At 37.1% G+C, this 14,575-nt stretch overlaps 1 long non-coding RNA gene across 1 annotated transcript; it reads right to left on the bottom strand.

Annotated features, from left to right (window-relative positions):
• Positions 1-2,811: 2,811 nt before the first annotated feature.
• Positions 2,812-14,176, bottom strand: LOC138741523 (uncharacterized). The gene is made up of 3 exons (XR_011343552.1): positions 14,093-14,176; positions 6,605-6,709; positions 2,812-3,220 (listed from the first exon to the last, which is right to left on the bottom strand). It is a non-coding gene; the product is annotated as an uncharacterized lncRNA (long non-coding RNA).
• Between the last annotated feature and the right edge of the window lie 399 nt (positions 14,177-14,575).

Genomic DNA, 14,575 nt, shown 5'->3' with positions numbered 1-14,575 from the left:
AGGTGCACCAAAGAAGAGGTACAAGGACTGCCTAAAGAAATCGCTTTGAGCCTGCCACATTGACCACCGCCAGTGGGCTGATATCGCCTCAAACCGTGCATCTTAGCGCCTCACAGTTCGGCGGGCAGCAACCTCCTTTGAAGAAGACCACAGAGCCCACCTCACTGACAAAAGACAAAGGAGGAAAAACCCAACACCCAACCCCAACCAACCAATTTTCCCCTGCAACCGTGTCTGCCTGTCCTGCATCGGACTTGTCAGCCACAAACGAGCCTGCAGCTGATGTGGACTTTTACCCCTCCATAAATCTTCGTCCGCGAAGCCAAGCCAAAGAGTAGAGACAGATTAACAGTGGGAAAACACATGGCAGATACAGTACAATATTATGTAGTTAAATGTGAAGTTATTCATTTCTGCAAGTAAAATAGAAAGGCTGAGCATTATTTAAAGAGTGATAGATTGGGAGCTGAATGGACTAGAGAGGTATCCATGCTCATCTACATTTTGGCCATTCAACTTCATAATGATTTGCCCACTTCCCATAGCATAAATACAGTTTAAAATGTATGTAAAGGATTGCTCCATAAACACATTTCCTCTCGACATGGACAAGCCAGGCCAATGAGTCTGTTCCTGTGCTGGAGGGCCCCTCTGACCTATTATCTGAGCTCTTGGGCACCACCACTGGACATACCTTTTGTCTGCTTTTGCAGACACTGCTCAATGTTCCATCCAATTACAGAGAAAATAGCACACGGTTCTGAATGTACACAATTTAGCTGAATGGTGCTTTGATGGCTCTTCACATGATCACCACACAAAGAAGGTGGCACTACTGTCAACTGTGAATGGTAAGCTTTTGAGTCTTTACATCATTTAGTTATAAACTTTCTTGGATCTGTAGAAGGTTTCTGTTAACAGGATGAACAGCATCCTGCACCTTCAGAATAAGTCTGTTGGCAGTTTTATAAGTTTAGATTAATCCATTTTTTTTTCTACAAGATTATGAGAAGCACAGATGAGGTAGACAGTCAGCCCTTTTTTCCCCAGGGTGGGACTAGCAAATATCAGAGAACATCTGTACAAAGTGAAGGGAGGAAAGTTTAGGGGAGGTATTAGGAGTCGAGTATTTTTTTCTCTCTCTATATATACATACACACACATACATACGCCCACGCGCGCGTGTATGTGTGTGTGTGTGTGTGTGTGTGTGTGTGTGTGTGTGTGTGTGTGTGTGTGTGTGTGTGTATATATACACACACACACACACACACACACACACACACGGAGAGTTATGGGTGCCTGGAATCCATTGCCAGTGATGGCCGTGGAGACTGGAACAATAAGAGACACTTAGGCACCTGGTTGAAAGAAAAAGAGGGTTACAAGGTAAGAAGGGTTTAGTTTTTTTTGGTAGGCATTTCTGGCTTGGCACAACATTGTGGGCCAAAGGGCCTGTGCTATGCTGTAATTAGACAGTTGTGTATGTGTGTGTGTATATGCTGAGATTATTCCTTTTAGATTCACTGTTGGTGTTTTACTCATTTTTAAGAATTACATGTTTCTCTGATATTGAAATGGTTTTTTTATGGCTGCAACTTCAAATGCCATGTGTCACATGGAATTAATTATTTGGTTTTGTAGTTACTGCATTTCACAAGAATTTCATCCACAGGCTCTCATGACGTAGATCTGAATTTTGGTTTTACCTTTGATGGTACTCTTCTTGGCTTCATAATCTCTGTGTAAATGTTGATGACTTATCCCATTGTATATTCCTTCAAGAACAGTTCAGGCCCAAATTGCCAATAATATATTTTTACCCCCTATAGACCCTGCAAGACTGGTTGAGTTCCTCCAGCATTTCTGTGTGATTTTTGGAAACATACTGAAACCATTATTGTTAAGTGACAATCTGCTATTTGACCTCACTATTTGTAGTGCACCATACAATGTAAAGACAGCATCAAGTTTTGAAATGGTAGCTTTCACAGTAGAACTAACAATATTAAAAAAGTTTCTAGCCTTTGATAATCATGAACAAATGATCACTAGAATATAGATTTGCAAAATTAAAAGCAGTATTGGTGTATGGCACCGAGTAATTTTAACCTAACATTTGATGGGGATTCTGTGACATGCTGGACATTCATGGTTTTAGTGTTCCTGCAACCATAATTTCTCTCTTAAAGTCTGTTTATTTGAATCATTAATGAGCAAAATTCATAATTCATTCTATTAGTAACTACAGGATGATAATGGAACCATTTCACAAACAAGACAAGTTGTGGGGTGGATGCAGTTGTAAGTTCATTATGAACTTCATGCAAATCTTGTGGAGAATGCACATCATTGCTGGAAGGCAAAGTTTCTAGTTAGGTGAGTTCTATCAGGTCATCAAACAAGACAAAAAGTATCTTATAATTAGTCACAACAAAGGTTGTAAAACATAATTTTTATATATACCTTAAGTACCTGGGCTTGTATCTCAGGATAACAGAAGGGTTCCATTTTACAAGTCCTCCTCTGCACATCTCTAAATTTGCTGTGGTAATTTGCGATGCTCTTGTATGCATACAGTCTTGCTCTCTATTGTCTGAATTTTTTTTAACCCATATCCTCATCACCTGTTTATCGTCTAGGTTGATCATGTGACCTTATGGATAAAGAACTGAACAGACTCCACAGCTGCTGCATGGCATGATTAATTATTCCAGACAATTGAAAACTCTATCACAATTGCTACAAACCAGAGAATGGTCATCCACATTACTCTGCATGTAAACAGGATGCACCTTTAAAGTCACAGTCATTCAATCACTCTTTACTAAGATGAAGGTGTCACTGGTTGGGCTGATTAATTCAAGGCCATCTTTGGAGGACATTTGGAAGTTCATATCTGTGATCGTAAATGCTTGATTGGGTAAGGAAAGATTTCTATCACTGATAGATTTTACAACAATTTAATGGCTTCAAAGATATCACTTCTGATACCACACACATTATTTTAAAAAAATTAATTGGTCTCAACACTCATCCTTGAGTGATAACACTAACTGCAGTCTGTTTTTAAAAAAAAACATTGCTGCTATTCTATATCCTTAGCTAATTTTGTATCAAGAATCCATGGGCCCTTTTATCCCATGGGTCTTAGTTTCCTGTTGGGTTGTACTTTACCACATTCTTTTGGAAGTTTATGTACACGTCATCAGTATAACCTCTGTAAAAAAAAAAAAAAAAAAAAAAACATTATTAAGGCCAGAAAGCTGAGGGTGATAGTGACTTTGACATCTTCATGCAAAACAATCCAGGCAAATGTGTTGAAATTGTTTTTGAAGTTATAGGAGTAAGACATCTCAATATAGACTGTCTCCGTGAAGTTTATCCTACATGGGTATTGCCCCTAAAGAAAGTCTTGCAACAAGAATGAATATTTGTAAATTCTAAGCAGATAGGCTCGAGGGAAATTAGCTTTTCTGAGTCTTCTCCCACACGATCCTGTGGCTGCACATGATGTTTAAGTTCTATTGCTGTGATGTCCAGTATTAGATGTAGTATATCCCCAATGGAAGTCAACTTTAAGTGGAAAAAAATATTGAAGTAGCAAAAGGTCTCGGTAGGCAGTGAGGCTACAGAATGCTCTGGAGAAACCTGCCAAAGAATGCATTTTGAGTCTTGGCCTTTTAAGACCTCGAGTTTCAGTGCAAATAAATGTAATAAAAGCTGCTACTTAGTTAAATTAGAACTGTTATTTTTCAGACCAGTTATGATGTACGTACAGGAGAAGAATTTTGGGCATTACACTGTTGTTAGCATCATGTATCCTGTAAAAAGTACACTCTGGACCTAACAAAAATCTTGACATAAAGTAAAAATAAAAGAAATGGGCAAAATATTGCTCTGTTCTAGGTTAACCCTACTTTCCTCTGCAAAGCACTGTTCTTTAGCACTCCAAAAAAATAATATTTGCCCATTACCTTTCATCATCCAGGGAGCTTCAGCACTCAGTTTTCTGTATTTTCCCACTGCAGAAATGTGTCAAGACTCTATCACAACTATCCCCTTTTTTTTGAAGGTCTCTAAATCTCATTGCTCACTTAACATTTCACATGTGCCAGACCTTCTTTCAACTGTGGCACTCCTTCAACTGAATATTTTGTCATCTGATTTTTCTTGGTCTTTTTCCTTTACCATTCTAAACTGAACATTGGAATCACTGTTTTCCAGTGTCTCTTACAAGAACTTTTTCCAAATCAACTGGGATCAAGCTTGACTTAAAACACCTATGTATTGGATCATAATATTTCAATATTTTAGCACAGCAGTTAGATTGCTGGACTAGCAATCCAAAAATCCTGAGGGAATTTAAATTCAGATAATTAAATAAACCTGGAATGAAAATCTATCTGTAATAATGGTGAGGCTGACATATGATTGGTCCTTGCAGGTCACATGGATGGGTCAAAGTAGGACCAAGATACTCCTTTTGCTGAACATTTGTTCCCATCTTCACCAAAGGTTTATGTGTTACTGTAGAGAATATTTACTTCTATAATTGTAAACTTTTATTTAATTTTGATTTATTCTTATTCATTCTATTTATTTATTCATTTATTTATTTATCTCTTTATTTATTTTCCTTCCTTTTTTTGGTGGTTGCTTGAATTCCAGATAACAGGGGTTTTACTACATAATTCCCTCAGATTTTCATTACTCTTAGAGAACAATGAAAAATTGAGTATTAATGTTTACTTTGATTCTTTCATCTTATTTTTATTTATCTTTATTTATTTGTTTGTATTATTTATTTATTTTGTTTTCTGTGTTTAAACATTGAAGAAAAACTGCAAGGATAAATTATGACCAATGGTTTTCATTCGCCCTTGACTCCCAATCAAGTTATCCTCATTGGGCAATTCATAATATATTTTTCTTCCCAGACACCTTGGCCTGTCATTTTAATTTTTTTTAAAGGGCAGCACGGTTGGTGTAGCGATTAGCGCAACACCTTTACAGTGCCAGCGGTTGGGACTAGGGTTTGAATCCCACACTGTCTGTAAGGAGTTTGTACATCCTCCCCATGTCTGCGTGGGTTTTCCCCGGGGGCTCAGGTTTCCTTCCACCATCCAAAAAGTACCGGGGGCTGTAGGTTAATTGGGTGTAATTGGATGGCACAGGCTTGTGGGCTAAAAGGGCCTTTTACCATGATGTATGTCTAAATTTTTTTAAATCCTACAGAGATTCCAATTGCAGAAGACTCCCCAGGACTTGTATCAGGAATACAATAAAAATTCTCACCACAAAATATAATTCAGCTCTTTAATTATGAAATGTTTCAGCACAGAACATTCCAGTGTCCTTTTTCAGTGTGGGATTCTTTTTTTAATTCAATACCAATAAGGAAGATTATTGTTTTTGATCTTTTAAAATTAATATAGAACAAAAAAATGATTTTGAGTTTTGCCACATATATTGTATATTTTCACTCCAAGCCTTTCACATGAGAGTGTTAAATCATAAGGAAATGAAGCTTTTTTTCATGTAACCTATAAATAGCAATGTTACTGTTGTGTTGTACCATTACTTTGTGTTCACAATGCATCCACTCCCTTTGGTTTAAGATGGAATTATAAACAGATTTATAATTTTTTCTTAGCGTGGGAAAGTGTGTTTTTTATAAGGTACTGTTCCAAATGGAATTCCCCCATAAGCCAATGTAACCACAACAATGTGAAAGAGATGGATTGGTTTGAAATCAAGTTTTGTTGCCAGAGGCTTGAAATGTCATCTCTTATTTCAGAAAAGATACAAGGACAATATCTTTCCACATTAAATAGATAATAATAAACAAGGAAAGAGAATGAACTGTAAGCACCCTGTTGCTCTGGAAACCAGCAGTTCCTTCTGTGAGCCCTGAACAATCTTCCCAGCTGTTTGACTACAGGTCTCGTAAGTGAGTTTTGTGAAGGAGTGTGTGAGTCACAATTTATGGTGTGAGAATGCATGAGAAACCTGACAGCAAATAAACAAAGGCGGTATTCTCTTTCCTGCGTCATCCTACTCAGCGACATTTTGAGTATTTACCAAAGACTTGTGTTTTTTCTTTCATAATGGCAAATAAATATGAGATGGAGATATTTGTATTTGCCATCAAACATAAATAATTTCCAATATTATTGGACAGAACATAAAAGCTGTGGTGCTCAGCAATGGAACCAGAATGTTATAGTCAAGTAATAGTTTGGGCAAAATAGTTCATCCTTTGTTAGTAAAATGGGCATAAACCTAATGTTAAGTATTTTTTGTTTCCTAATGATGGATCATTATGCACAAATTTTAAGCATATTATTTTTACCCTAACAAAATACAAAAGATTGCTTAAAAGTTCTGCCAAATTTCATTATGGTTGGGCTATGTACAATATTTCCCAAGAACTCCATTTAAATCTAAAAGCAGAAGGAAGTCACATAAATATCTAGCCCTTCCACAATTAAACTCTCCATTGGGATTTGGACCTTGATCTAAGGAGCTGTCAGTTGAATGGGAGCGTTCTGCTAAACCTGAATCAAATCTTGCTTCAAATATTGCATCCAGTTCTACTCACCAAACCACTAAAAAGAGGCACTGGAAAGGGTGCGAAGATTAACCGGGAAGATGCCCCAAATGCCAGATTGGGTGAACCAATTGGCTCTCTTCTGAAAAGAGAAAGCTGTAAAAGAGGTCATTAACATTATAAAAGTTTTAATGTCGTGGATACAGAAAGAATATTTCCACATGTGGAAAAGCGTAACTAGCAGCCATCAATAGAGACAGAAGATGGTGGTACAGGTGGTGATATTTAAAGCAAAAACAACTCCAATTCCTTGAGGAATTCAGTGGGCAGGCAGCATTTCTGGAGGAAAATGGTTCGCAATCTTTATCTCCTCCCCCCTCCCCCCCCCCCACTTACATAACACATTAAGTAATCCCTTACTAACCACAGAGCACCCTTCTTCAGTAGAGACTCAATCCCAGTAGAACCATCAAATATCTCAGAAGCAAAGGGAAAGGGTGTGCATTAACTATTCCCTTTCAAACTATTTACTAGTTTTCTGTCATCAAAGGAATGACTTTCCATAACAGTTGAAGTAAAATATTCCAACTCGCAGGTTACCATACTTGAATTAGAATTTAACTGAACAGAATAGAACCACGCACAAAGGTTTATTGAGGAGAAAACCTACTTTAAAATTGTAACATGTATCAGCTCTAATACAGCTGGACGACTGTGAGAAGGTTTCATTACCACACTGGAATAAAAGCAGAGGAACGAGATTGCACAGATGGCATTCTGTGGCGTACACTCAGCCAGTTTCAATAGACAATAGGAGCTGGAGTAGGCCCTTCAGCCCGTCGAGCCAGCACCGCCATTTTACAGATCATGGCTGATCACTAACATCAGTACCCCTTTCCAGCCTTATCCCCATAACCCTTAACTCCTTTGCCCACTAGAGTACACGTGCAATCATGCCCCGGACCAGCGGGCCTGCACACTGTGGTGTTTAGATGGAGATTTAGTTTAGACACCAGTGGTGATTCTGCAACATACACTTTTAAAGGGCTGGATGCACATCTTTGCCTCACTCCCACCACTCAAATATATAAGTGAAAATTGATAGATTATTTATAACTTTATTTTAATCAATATTAATTACATATAAATTGAATAGTGGAATTTTAAAAATTGCATTTTTGTTTTTTAGTTCTTTTAATATTTAAAGCATTTTAGCACAACATGCCAGAATCCACCAGGCAATCTATGAATGAGGCTTTAATTCCACTCCATGCAGTTTCATTTGGGCCACATTCCTACTTGGAAACCTGGAACTTTCAAGGATAATGGCTTTATTAAAAGATAATATTTTTCAAACACTAGACCTCTGAAACAGGTCCTTTGCCCATTCCAGGATGTGCCAAACTATTAATCTGCCTAGTTCCAGTGACCTGAATCCGGTCCATATCCATCCATAACCCCTTCCTTTCATGTACCTGTTCAAATCCTTCTTAAATGTCAAAATTGAGCCAATTCTACTGCCTGCTCGTTCCACACTCCCACCACTCTCTGCGTGGAAGATCTTCCATAACATAAAACATAACATAACAATTACAGCACGGAAACAGGCCGTTAGGCCCTTCTAGTCCGCACCGAACCAAACACCCCTTTCTAGTCCCACCTCCCTGCACAATGCCCATAACCCTCCATCTTCTTCTCATCCATATACCTGTCCAACCTTTTCTTAAATAATACAATTGACTCCGCCGCCACTATTTCTCCCGGAAGATCATTCCACACGGCTACCACTCTCTGAGTAAAGAAGTTCCCCCTCATGTTACCTCTAAACCTCTGCCCCTTAATTCTTAACTCATGTCCTCTTGTTTTAATCTTTCCTCCTCTTAACGGAAATAGTCTATCCACATCCACTCTGTCTATCCCTTTCATAATCTTAAATACTTCTATCAAATCCCCTCTCAACCTTCTACGCTCCAAAGAATAAAGACCTAATCTGTCCAATCTCTCCCTATACTCTAGATGCTTAAACCCAGGTAACATTCTGGTAAACCTTCTCTGCACTCTCTCCACTCTGTTTATATCCTTCCTATAATTAGGCGACCAGAACTGCACACAGAACTCCAAATGAGGCCGCACCAACGTCTTATACAGTCTCAACATCACCTCCCAACTCCTATATTCCATGCAATGATTGATAAAGGCCAGCATACTAAAAGCCTTCTTCACCACCCTATTCACGTGAGTTTCTACCTTCAGGGAACGATGTACCGTTACTCCTAAATCTTTCTGCTTTTCTGTATTCATCAATGCTCTCCCATTTACCACGTATGTCCTGTTCTGATTCTTCTTACCAAAATGAAGCACCTCACACTTATCAGCATTAAATTCCATCTGCCATTTTTCAGCCCACTTTTCTAAGCAGCCCAAATCCCTCTGCAATCCTTGAAAACCTTCTTCATTATCCACTATTCCACCTATCTTAGTATCGTCTGCATATTTACTAATCCAATTCACCACCCCATCATCTAGATCATTAATGTATATAACGAACAACAATGGGCCCAATACAGATCCTTGAGGCACACCACTGGTCACCGGCCTCCAACCTGACAGACAATTATCCACTACCACTCTCTGGCCTCTCCCTTTCAGCCAATGTTCAATCCATTTGACTATCTCAAAATTTATACCTAAAGACTCTACATGGTGGTCACCAAGGTGAGCTCTTGCGAGAGGTTGGCCACTAATCATGTAGATTTTACATTTTTTTCTTTCTTTATTTATTTTTAATTTTGTTGCATGTGGGGATGGACGTAAGGCACATAGATCACAAGTCAGTGAGTACCTGTATTCTCTTTCTCTAGTATGAAATATCCTTCATTTGCAGAGATGGATAGGTTGATTGGGAGGACATGATGAAGGATAGGATGTTTCCAATTAATGGATCTCGCACCAAAATGCATATGAGCAGGACAGGATTAGGAATCATTTTGATATGACTTACCACTTTGATTATATTTGACATATCTAATTTTCCTCCTCCATCCCATTGGCCTCTCACTCTACACACTTTTGTTTTATAATATGCAGATGTTTAAATTAGGCTGTCTCAAACAGCCTTTATCATTTATCATTTACCATTACAAAATCTTTGTATTTTTGTATTGTTTCATTTCCAATATCCAAGGTCCACAAACTAACTCTCATTGTAGAGAGACACATTGCAGATGGGGGGAGAGGGTGGAATTCTTAAATATATTATCATTAAAAAGGAGGATGTATTAGAAGTCTTAACAGGCTTAAAGATAGATATATCCACAGGGTCTCAAAAGATGTATCCCAGCTTGCTATGGGAAGTGAGGGAAGATATTACTGTAGCTGAGAAAAATTATCAAACCTTTTGTGGCCACAGAAGAGATTCCACATAACTGGTGGACAGTAAATGTGCTACCTTTATTCAAGAGGATAACCCAGATAAGTATCTAACATCAGTGTGAGAGAAATTATTAGAAAGATACTGAGGGGCAGAATTAATCTGGATTTGGAGAGACAGGATAGTGTGCATGGGGTTGTCAAGAAAAGATCTTGTCTGATTTGGTTGAATTTTTTTGAGAAGCACCTAAGTGTGTCACTGAGGTTAATGTGGTTGATGTAGTTTGTATGGACTTTATTAAGGACATTGGTCCAAAAGAGAAGAGCCCTGGGATCTAAAGTAATTGAACAAAATTGATCTGAAATTAGTTTGTAAATGAATGCAGTGGGTTGCTTTTATGGTTTAAAAGCTATGGAAAAATCCAGCAACAAATCAGACAAGATGTTTTGTGGAGTTTGGAGCTTACTGTTTCCAGTGATGTAAAGGCATTCATACATCCCATCACATTCAACAATTACATTTATACTGCAATGCAGTGCTAACATTGAAGTGCAGAGAAGGTTCACTGGATTAATTCCTGAATTAAACGGAGAAAAGTTAGCCTGGTTGAACTTCCACTTAGTGGTCTATCAAAGAATAAAGAATGATCTTACTGAAACATACAAGTCTTTGAGCCACTTTCCCAGCAGTTTCTCAGGAAATTGGGCCAATTTCAATTTGTTTTCCTCCAATGAGAACAAACCCTGCTTCTCCATACTTTGAAATCCCTCTTCCCATTACACACATTCTCCACTTTGAAATCTCCTGCTTGTTATATCAGAAATTTTAGATGCCTCTTGAGATTGTTATTATTTGGAAAGGTTGTTATAGATTATGTTATCTTTTATATTGTCTATAAATATGTTTTAAAGGAGATAAACTGTGGCAGGTTTTTTAGTGTAGGTCACATAGAAACACTTCAAAACAGATCTCATTTAAAATACCAGAGCTCTGTTCAAGCCAGACAGTCCACATTCCAGGCGCCTTTGCACAAACTTTGAAGAATGCCTATAAAGACTTCACAAGTAGGTGCTAATTGGACATGCTGCAGAGTAATGAATTATTGTTTTGGAAAGCAACAGATGATTGAACTCAGAAGACTAGGTCCGGAGCCGCAGTCTGTCTGAGTGCAGTTGGTTGTTCTAAGAGGACATCTGGTTTTCTCTGAGTGAGAGAGAGAGAATTCACTTCTACAGTTCAGCGGCAGCAGCTGGGACTGGAACATGACAAACTGGCAAGCGTGGAAAAATCCCATTTTGAAGATGGGTAGTGAGTGATTTGTTCAGCCTGGTCAAAGCCTTTGTGGTCCATACAAAAGGAGAGGACTGGCTGCATAATGTTTCACTTGAAATAAGAGAAACAGAAAGGAACTCTGTGGTGACCTAAAAGAAAGAGGTTATCATCTGATGGGGCAAGTTTCTTCGGCAAGACACTGAAGTGGCTATTCAGAAGGAATCAGTTGTGGGTGTCCAACAAGCAACAAATCTCTCTGAAAACTAACAACCTTCCCGAGGAGTAACCATTTACCTTTCAAGCACCAAAGCCTGGTGAAATTCATAAATGTTAAATTCTGTGCAAAGTATAAGAATTGCCTGATACCAGTGAACTTGGAGGAGTGAGAAATGACATTGGACTGTGAATCAAAGGACTTTCCTGAAAATATACACATTACATACATGTGCGCTTAGAATTGGAAGGGGTTTACGTTAATAGTAATAAATTAAAGTTTGATCCTGTTTTCATATTTAAATGTAATTAAAAACAACTTTTGTTGAAGTAACCATTTGTCTTGGTGAATTTCTATTGCTGCTGGGTTTTGGGGTCCTCTGGGCTCATAACATTTTTTGCAAGGGCAACCAGAGCCTGGACTGTCTGGCTTGAGCAGAGCTCTAGCATTTTAAATTAGATCTGTTTTGAAGTGTTTGTATGTGACCTACACTAAAAATCCTGCCACAATTTATCTCCTTTAAAACACACACACACACACACACACACACACACACACACACACACACACACACACACACACACACACACACACACACAATTTTATGTTGTGTATATGTGTGTGTGTAAATATAACATAATCTGTCACAAGGTAAAGGATGACTTCTGTATTTAAATGGAATAATCAGGAATTTTCACACAAAGTACCTTCAATCTGACATTTAGATATTCAGAGATAATGCAATGTAAAATAAATGCCATGATGACTGTAAGCAAAGATGAGGCATGTCTAGTTATCTAATCTTGGGTAATAAAGATTATACTTTTCTCATATTAAAAACTGCTTAGTCTAGAATTATTTTAATAATTTTAAGAACTGAGAATAAACTTTTTAACTAAATTATTGACAGTGATGTTTACATTATGCACAATTGAACAGTACAGTTATATATTGTAATGTAAAATTCTTTTTAAAATACTTTTATTGAGTTTAATATATAAACCTTACATGCAAGGTCTTTAATAAAACAAATAACAGGTGTAATATACATATGGTTAGAAAATAATTAAAATTACATGAGACTATCCCTTTATCTAAACAAAGGGTAAGTTCTGTCTAATTTAATGATATGATCTATGACAAATGTATTAAACCTATATTTAACAAGTTAATCTTAAAAAAAAGAAAAAGAAAAAGCCCCAAAACTCATAATTCAGAACCTCTCCCACTAAGCAAGGTTAAAAGGTGACACCTAGGAAGCAAGTGACAACAACCTGGAAATGGACAGCATGGCACCAACACTTCAGGACAACCTTAATTCTTAAGATTATGTTAATCATCCATAAATGGGCGCCACATCTTTTGGAAGTTAATATTTGACTCTTTAATGACCTATCTAATTTTTTTCTAAACTTAAACAAGACATAATATCACTTAGCTATTGTGTATGTGTAGGAGGAGTATTGCCTTTCCATTTAATCAAAATTACACGTCTGGCTATCAGTGAAGGAAAAGATAAAATTTGGTTTTGAGTTAGAGTTAGTAATACATCATCATCTTAAAATGATCGGAATAGAGAAATTAAAGGGCAAGGTTCTAATCTGAATTGAAGAATCACTGAAAATGTTTGAAAGATACCTTACCAAAATTTTTCTAGACTAGGGAAAGTCCAGAACATGTGAACCAAAGAAACATCAACAATTTTACATTTGTCACATAGAGGTTTTATATCTGAATAAAAAATAGACAATTTAGCTTGAGATACATGTACTCAATGGACCACTTTAAATTGAAACAAACTGTCATGCACAAAAGGAGGTCGTATTAATCAGATTACAAATAGAGTCCCAAACCTTATCTGAGAATGAAAGATTCAAATCCTGTTAAATGAACATGCTGTATATTCTCAAATAATTCTGAAGGCAAGTGCTGATCCCAAGAGAAACATTAAATTAAATGCGTATGTTTTATTCATTTTATGAATGAAGAAGAAATCTATCATACAGTATCCTTGACCCACTACCATCAGGAAGGAGATACAGAGCATCAAAATCAGAACTGCCAGGCTGGGAAATAGCATCCTTCCACAAGTTGTGAGATTGATGAACAAAATCCTGTAACCTTGGGTCTCTTATAAATGAAATGAGTAAATTATTCAAAAAATATTTATACATATTTATTTTATATTATGTGTGATTACTATGTGATGTGCATGTGTGTGCATTGTCTCCAGAGAAATGCTGCTTCATCTGGTTGTATATGTAGAGTTAGATGATAAAAAACTTGAATGTATAATACATATATGGTGTTTTTGTCCAAGTCAACAAAAATGACAAAATAAAATGAGGTTTATTGAAACTAGTTTGAAGGCTTAAGGATGCCCAGACTGAATATTCCACAATACATGCATTTAAAACAGTGAGAATTAACCCATGCCCCCTCGTAATTTATTTTTGGAGAAAGTGCTTTAAAAAAAATCTATTTTATGAGCAAAAACTGCATCATCTTGGATTCTGACAGATTACTTTATTGGTAATGCTCCATAAACATGACAGTCTGGTAACATTTTTGGAGGAACCCTTGCTAATGTGTCTGACGTGCCACATCTCTTCATGAGTTTTTTTCATAATATTCTTTAAAAGATCATCAATAGAACAAAGATCAAACTAAAGATCTAACTTACTTTTAGTTTTAGCAGTGATTCTATCTCCACCGGATGCCAGAGTTGATTTGGCATCGGGGACTCTGCATCCATATTGCCAGTTTGTTACCTCTCAATTTCTGGAACACTTGGGTGGCTGCACTCAGAGATATTGCAATCACCTAGTTACATTTTCTCTCTAAATATAAGGAAGTGATTTACATATGGGTTCAATTTTCATTTTACTGGCCAAAAGAACAAATATTAAATAATAGACTAACTTATAGGCTGATAGAATTTATAGTCCAATTTCAGTTGCTGTTAAGACCACGGAAAACAAAAAAAAACAACTCAGAATTCCACTTAACATTTCAAGTGCCTTTAGTGAAACAACTTAAAAACCGTGGGAGTTCTGTAACTGAAAAAGCAGGTTGTGCAGATCTGATTTCTGCTTATATTGCAGTAAATAAAGCCCATGTAGTTAAATAGAAGGGTTCACTGTTGCTTCAAAGTGAATGGCAGAAA

Source organism: Narcine bancroftii, chromosome 8 (genome assembly GCF_036971445.1).
Source record: "Narcine bancroftii isolate sNarBan1 chromosome 8, sNarBan1.hap1, whole genome shotgun sequence".
Taxonomy (NCBI): Eukaryota; Metazoa; Chordata; class Chondrichthyes; order Torpediniformes; family Narcinidae; genus Narcine; species Narcine bancroftii.
Note: the sequence above shows the minus strand (reverse complement) of the source record. Positions and strands in the feature narration are given on the sequence as shown.